The following is a 7,840-nucleotide window of genomic DNA, read 5'->3' on the forward strand; positions in this document are numbered from 1 at the left end:
CATCCTCCACCTCACCCTCTTTTAGATTTTTGGCCTTTTTACCCACGAGCCTTTTACCTGAAGCACATACTTAGATGCTTGTCTCCTGTCTTCTACATTTAATAGTTAAAAATTAGACTTAGTTCTAAATGAGGTGAGTTAGTCAAGTTAGGCATATTTACCCCCATAGCAATAAAATGTTATTTTATTGCCAGTTAAAGTTACATTATAGGCAGTGATAGAAAATGCCCACCATAAATAGAAAAAAAATGAGATTAAAACACCCAAGTGTGGTATTGTGTATCTTCGAATGATAGGGTTACCATTTTTTGTGATTTTCTACTTTCTGTAAAGCTCTCCTTCAAAAATGTATCAGAAGCATGCATTTTTCTTTTTTTTATAATTTGGAAGAGAATAAGTTGAGGGGGAATGAATGAAAAAATAATGAATTGTAGGAAAGGATGCACTTTTCTAAAAGTTGACAAGTATGGGATTTTTATTTAATCTGCACAAGAACATCTCCATTAAACTTGTCCCAAAGCAGACACCTAAGGATCTTATAAGTCTTTTATATAAGATGATTTTACAGAAAGAGGAATGACTCACAAAGAACCAGAATTAGATAAAAGGTGGTAATCAAAAGAGAGAGTAAAGGAAGCATTGTTTCAGTTGATTCTGGCTGTAAAGTGTGTAGTGACCCAACTTCCTGGTAATTGTGCAAAGGTGTGAGATCTGATTTTTCATGGTTTTTCAAACTAGATAAGTCCCAAAGGAAAAATAAGATTAATAGAAAAGGTATGCTAAAATGAGTTAAGAATCTTTATTCTTTGGTGATCATAATCTGAAATTTACCTATCCCCAGAGCAACCATCACAGGAACATCACAGAAGCCAAGTACTTAGAAGGTTCTGGAGGAGAGAAAACATCTTTTCCCTCTATCCATCTTACGTTTATTGGCCCCTGTAAATTAAATTTACAAAAGGCAGATTAAAAAGAGAAAAACAGCGCCTAGGCACACGCTGCTGCTCTGATGTGTCTGCTCTCCCAGATGGGTGGCAGGACCTGGGAGTTGCAGTGACTGAGGCTGAGATAAATCCAAAGGCCTACTCCCTCACAGACACCCACCTCACCAAGAAAACTACTGGACCTTGTTCAGCAGTCATGTAACTACAAGCAGCTTTGGAAAGGAGCTAATGAAGCCACCAGAACCCTCAGCAGAGGCAACTCTGAGTTCATCGTAATGGCTGCAGATGCTGAGCTGCTGGAGATGATCCTGCACCTTCCACTGCTATGTGAGGATAAGAACGTGCCCTACATGTTTGTGCGCTCCAAGCGGGCCCTGGGGTGGGCCTGTGGGCTCTCCAGGATTATCATCACCTCTTCTGTTACCATCAAAGAAGGCTCACAGCTGAAGCAGCAAATCCAGTCCGTTCAGCTGTCCATTGAAAGACTCAGTCTAAAACGGTGGCCTCTGCTCCTTCCACACTGAGTTCTTCCCTTGGGGACATGTGTCATAGTGTCTGTGTTAGCATGTAGTATCTCCAGCTACCTTCTCTTGTTGCATTATAGTACTAAATATGGTTTTTGCTTTTTTGTATTATTTTTGTTTTATAGGTTGTTATGCATGTATTAACCCCAGCTCAATCTCCCATTCTACTCTGTGCCATCTTATCCTTCCTTTGAAAAATGAACTAATGCCGAGCACAGGCAGAAACATAGTGGTGACACCATTCAAAGGCAGGGAAGAGCCAGGATAGAGATCTGGTTCCAGTTTTCAGGCACTAACTTCCTTTTGTGTGTAGGACAGGATGGATGCAAACACCATTCACTTCTATCCTCTGTGCCTGGTGTACAAAATCATTCCATACACGTTTGCTCTCTATGGGGATTATGTATCATTTGGGGACAAAGCATGTATCCTGTGAGATTGTTAGGTGTATGTCCAAGTGTCATTTGCTAATCTGCCCCATTTGCTTTGGTAATGTGTTTCCCCCACTTCTCCTTCCAACTCCTAAACATGCCCCTGAGGGTGCCAGGGCAGCAGCCTACCAAAGATGTGCTGCAGAATTCCAGAGGCTGCACCTGGGCCAGTTAGACATGGGGAAGTTGACCTAGGTCTTGAAGGAGTCCAAAGTGGCAAGAGTAAAGAGAGTCAGCTGATGCTGGAATGCAGTCAGGGCAAGTCATGGAGACCTGACTGGAAGCTACAGCAGAGATGTTCGGATTCAAGAAGCATCCTCTCTGGTGAATGGAGATGTCTACAGTGGATAGTTGGTATCAGTTCTGAGAGCCTTTACCCCTCCCTGCCACAATATGGGTCAGATGTATGTATTCTTTATCATATCAGAAGGACAGTGCTAGTGTGCCATTCTTGTAAGCATCCTAATAAATACATTCATATTCCAGTTTAAAAAAGAAAGAGAAAAACAAATGTATTAACATGTACAGCACTCATACACATGAAGTACTTAGTGATGAACTTGGGGTTATATAGCATCTTAACAAAAGAATAATTAATTTGTAGAGGAGTGACAAGACAAAGGAAAAGGACTGTTTCAAGAGTGGCAAATTGTGGGGAGGTCAATATATGGGAAACTAATTGAAGATAAGGACCAGTAAGTAAAGTTTGTTATGTAGATCCTCTCATGCCATCTGTGGGCTGATAAGTGTCTAGAGTTATCTATGGTAACTAATATACTGTGTGTCCTTTCTGGTAAAGAGGGAAGCGGGGGGCACCTTTACAAATTTTTGTTCTGCTTTTAGGCAAATAGCAGGAAGAGTAGAGAGCTTTTCTTGTATCTGCTGCTTCTTAGTTGCCTTCACCTCAAAATACACTTAGTTGACCCTCAAACAATTGCAGTGTTAGGGGCAGTGGAGCCCCCCCACTCCCACTCCAGTCAAAAATCCATGCATAACATTTGACTCCTCCAGAACTTAACTACTAATAGCCTACTGTTGATGGGAAGCCTTATCAGTAACATAAACAGTGGATTAGCACACATTTTATATGTTGTATATATTATATACTGTATTATTGCAATAAAGTAAGCTAGAGAAAAAATGTTATTGAGAAAATCATAAGGAAGAGAAAATCCATTTACAGTGTAGTACAGTATTGTGATTTCAACACTTCCATACAACACCGTGTGCTTGTCATAAGTACCCTTGTTATCCCTATCACCTATTTAACCCATCTTCCACCCACCTCCCCTCTGATAACTATCAGTTGTTCTCTAGAGTTAAGGGTCTGTTTCTTGGTTTGCTTCTCTCTCTCTTTCCCACCCCCACCCCCCGCCTTGGTTTATTTGTTTTGTTTCTTAAATTCCACATACCAGTACTATTTTTTTTTTTTTGATAAAAATTCGTATGTAAATGAACTCACCCCGTCCAGACCCTTGTTGTTCAAGGGTCAACTGTAATCCTTCTGCGAAAGTGGTATATTTTTGTGTGGCAAATCCTGCTACCCTTCAGGTTGTAGGGCTGCTTTCAAAACAGATTGTGAGAAAAGTATTACTAAAGATGGAAATGTAATATGGTATCTTAATTTTAAACAATTATAGAAAGATAGGCATATATGGTCACCCCTAACACAGGCAAATTATTTTTAAATAATGACAATAAACTAGACAACTGTGAAGTTTCTTGACTCTCCTTTTGGTAACTGTAAGGCTTAAAATGTTTCTTTTTGTTTTTGTTTTTAGAAATAATACATATTATAGAAATATCTACTCATAGATCAGCTTTATTAATATTTTAGCAGCTTCTACCAGTCTTTTGAAATGCATTTCAAGATTACACTGTATATTTACATTACATATGATTACATATGATCTGTCTTTATTGTTACCTAGTATGTATATATGAGTAAATCTAAAGTATTTATTGTAATGGGAAAATATGTAATATGGAGTAAAAATTAGAAGATACAAAACTCTATAGTATAATTTTATTTTCTTTTAACATATATACTTTGCTCATATATATTATATATGACTTGCTCATATATATTGACGTATATGTATATAAGAAATAATAAGAAAGAGGGAAAAATATAAAGAAAAGACAAAATTCTCCATATGTGTTTGTATATTTTACTTCCACGAATAAAACTGAGCTATTTGGATGTACTGTGAGGTGAAAATGGCACTTGACTTGGACTTCAGGAATGTGGGTTTGAGCTGGCCACAGTGTGACCTTGGGCAAGGTACTCAACTTCTCAGACTGAGTTTCCAAATCTAAAAGAGGAACAACAATGCCTACTTCCATGAGGCACTACATGACCTGCAGTTGAGAATTAGATGACTTTATAAATATAAAATGTGTAGTGTAGTACCTGACACACAATGCCTCTATTCTTTTTTTTCCTGAACCCTAGCTCATTCTGTCTGAAGTTCAAAGTTTTCTCCACTAGATGGTGATGGTAGAAAAATAAAATGAATCTACCATACCAACTTTTCTAACCAAATTTAAACTTTCTTTTAAAATCAGCATAGATACAGATAAATTTGAACTGTATTATAAGGTTGCAGGAAATGAGAACATTGTAAAGCAATAAAAGCCAGGCTTAATTTTTCTCTTTTAATAACCCACTGCTTAATTTAATTGTTTTCAACTGGCCTTGTCAGTCTACTTTGAGCAGTGTAACCATCTTCCCTGTCCCCCTTCTCCAGAGTCAGTATGGGAATGATGTATTCCCATCAAATAAGCCCTTTATTCAGCAGCCACAAGTATTATTGAACCTCCTCATCTTGCCTCCTCATATTCATACCCAAGGTACATTGGACATTCCGAATCCCGTTAATCCCACTGTGAAACATCCCTGACACTTTTACTCACCATCCTAGAAGTGAGCCTTATGGTTATCTGTTCTTCCTGCTTTGTGATTCCTCTCCCTTAACCCAACCTCATGCTCCTTTCTTTTCTTGACATTCCCCCGTATCCTCTGGAATGTATGCCGCATCTTTTATTAAGTTTATTCTGATAAATTGTATACATTTTCCTAATATTGTAATAAGGCCTTTGGATTGTTCTATTTTCTGACTGGTCTTATTGGTATAAAAGAAATGCATTGAGTTTTATGAATTCATTTCGTATTTGGCCTTTTTTGAATCCCTTTTATTAGTTTTAAGTGATTTTTCTATTGATATAATATAAAAATGATATATCTGAACTTTGTCCCTAGTTCCTGATACAGAGCTTCAAAAATGCTTGGAATCTCCTGAATGACAGGGGAGTCTTTATTGTGCCAATGAAGTTGCCTCTGATGGGTTCCTACATAGCTTCAGGAATGTGGCTGGTCACCAGAAAGACCAAACACATAATTAGACCTTCAGACTGACCTGCGAAGGAGGACATTGGAGATTTTCTTTTTTTTTTTTTTTTAATTTTTTTTTCAACGTTTTTTATTTATTTTTGGGACAGAGAGAGACAGAGCATGAACGGGGGAGGGGCAGAGAGAGAGGGAGACACAGAATCGGAAACAGGCTCCAGGCTCCGAGCCATCAGCCCAGAGTCTGATGCGGGGCTCGAACTCACGGACCGCGAGATCGTGACCTGGCTGAAGTCGGACGCTTAACCGACGGCGCCACCCAGGCGCCCCCATTGGAGATTTTCAATCACGTGTCTAGGGATTCAGTCCATAATGCCTACATAATGAAACTCCAGTAAAAACTTTGGACACAAAGGCCCAGTTGAATTTCTTGGTTGGTGAACATACTGATGGGCAGGGAGTGTGATGAGCCCTGTCCCTGTAGGAGAGGGCATGGAAGCTCTGCATCTGGTGCCCTCCAGACGTTGCATTATGTATATCCTTTACCAACAAACTGTAATCATGTAGAGTGCTTTTGCTGAGTTCTGTGATGTGTTCTAGTGATTTACCAAAACTGAGGGGATCATGGGAACCCCCAGATTTGTATTCAGTTGGTCAGGAGTGCAGCTCCTCAGATTGATGGTGGTGTCTGAAGTGAGGGCAGTCTTGTGGAGAACTTTCCCTTAGCCTGTGGTGTCTGATACTAACCTGGTTAATGGTTGTCAGAATTGAATTGAATTACAGAACACCTGGCGTGCCTGGGTGGCTCAGTTTGTTAAGCATCCGATGTCTCAGGTCATGATCTTGCAGTCTGTGGGTTCGAACCGTGCATCAGGGTCTGTGCTGACAGCTCAGAGCCTGGAGCCTGCATCTGATTCTCTCCCTCTCTGTCTGCCCCTCCCCCACTCATGCTCTGTCTCTCTCAAAAGTAAATAAACATTTAAAATAAAATAAAATAAAGTAAAAAGAATTACAGGACACCCAGTTAGTGTCAGAGAATTGATGTCAGAACAATACTCTTGTCTCTTTTCAATACGTTTATCTATTATTTTGTTTTCTTTTTGAATTGCATTAGCCAGTACTAGCTATTATTAAATTAATGGAGAAAGCAGGTCTCTTAATCTTCTAAAGTGAAATTTGAAGTAACATAGGCAAAATTCTAATTTAATACCTGATTAAAAAAAAACTTCCAATAAAATAGAGAAATATACCTCCTTAAAAAGATTTTTTTTTTGCCACAAACTAGCAGCCATTGTTATGTTTAATGGTAAAAACACTAAAGATATTCATCATGTTTTCACACATATGTATCTTCCTCACCCTAGGGTTTCCTTCTAGCCTTTTGCTATATTTGGGTTACTATTTACCCTTCAGTTTAGATAAGTCCTGTTAACCTGCCCTGACCCTCCAGATTGCTTTGATGCTCTTTGCCATATGCTTTGGTGCCCTTTGACACCTTGTCTATTATAATGGATACCTCATAGCATTATAATTGCCCATTTACATGTCTCTTTGCATCCTGTTTGTGCTTCCATTATAAGATAGAGTTTTTCACCTTGCACACTCAGGGCCAGGCCCCATGCCTGACATGTAGTAGACACTAGGAATGTACTTGAATGGAATCCATGAATAAAACCAATCAGGCAGGCTTAAAGTACAGACTTAACTCTTTTCTCCTAAGGTTCACATTTGGAGCATTCTGGTTCTTTTGTAAAAAGACTAGGGGTCTGACTAGGGGTGCCTGGGTGGCTCAGTTGGTTAAGTGTTCGACTCTTGATTTTGGCTTAAGTCATGATCTCGTAGTTCATGGGATCAAGCCCTGCATTGAATTCTGTGCTGACAGTGCAGAGCCTGCTTAGGATTCTCTTTCTCTGCCCCTCCTCTGCTTGTGCTCTTTCTCTCGAAATAAACATTAAAAAAAAAATCACCTGGGTAGGTTTTTAGGCATGGAAAGTCTTGGTGAAGACTTTCTGCTGATATGGAGGTGTTTAGACAAACTTCCATAAAGAAAAAAGATACTTTTTTTTCTCAGGTTGAAAATAAGATGGTCACCTAGAACAGTGGAGAATTGCCACTGGGAAGTAAGACTAACTTGCTTTTGGGAGGCATGGATTGTTTTTTTTTTTTTTAATTTTTTAAACTTTATTGATTTTTGAGACAGAGAGAGAGCATGAACGGGGGTGGTTCAGAGAGAGAGGGAGACACAGAATCTGAAACAGGCTCCAGGCTCTGAGTGGTCAGCACAGAGCCCGACGTGGGGCTCGAACTCATGGACTGTGAGATCATGACCAGAGCCGAAGTTGGACACTCAACCGACTGAGCCACCCAGGCACCTCAGGAGACATGGATTGTTAATGGAAGACAGAAGAGAATGTGGAGGATATACCATGACATCTGTTTCTTTCTTGCCAATCAAACTGCATTTGAAACCTTATGGTGAGAAGGGTGAAGACCAGAAGATGAGCAAACTGTGAGAAACTGAATGTTCTGGGCATAAATGGTGCTTCTTTGGCAGCTAGAAGACCCAGCAGCACTGAGTTGGAGAGGAGGCCA

At 39.6% G+C, this 7,840-nt stretch overlaps 1 pseudogene; it reads left to right on the plus strand.

Moving 5' to 3' along the window:
* The first annotated feature begins 951 nt into the window (after positions 1-951).
* On the plus strand, positions 952-1,576 carry LOC102954027 (annotated as a pseudogene).
* Positions 1,577-7,840: the final 6,264 nt, after the last annotated feature.

This window comes from Panthera tigris, chromosome B2 (genome assembly GCF_018350195.1).
Source record: "Panthera tigris isolate Pti1 chromosome B2, P.tigris_Pti1_mat1.1, whole genome shotgun sequence".
In the NCBI taxonomy this organism is placed as follows: domain Eukaryota; kingdom Metazoa; phylum Chordata; class Mammalia; order Carnivora; family Felidae; genus Panthera; species Panthera tigris.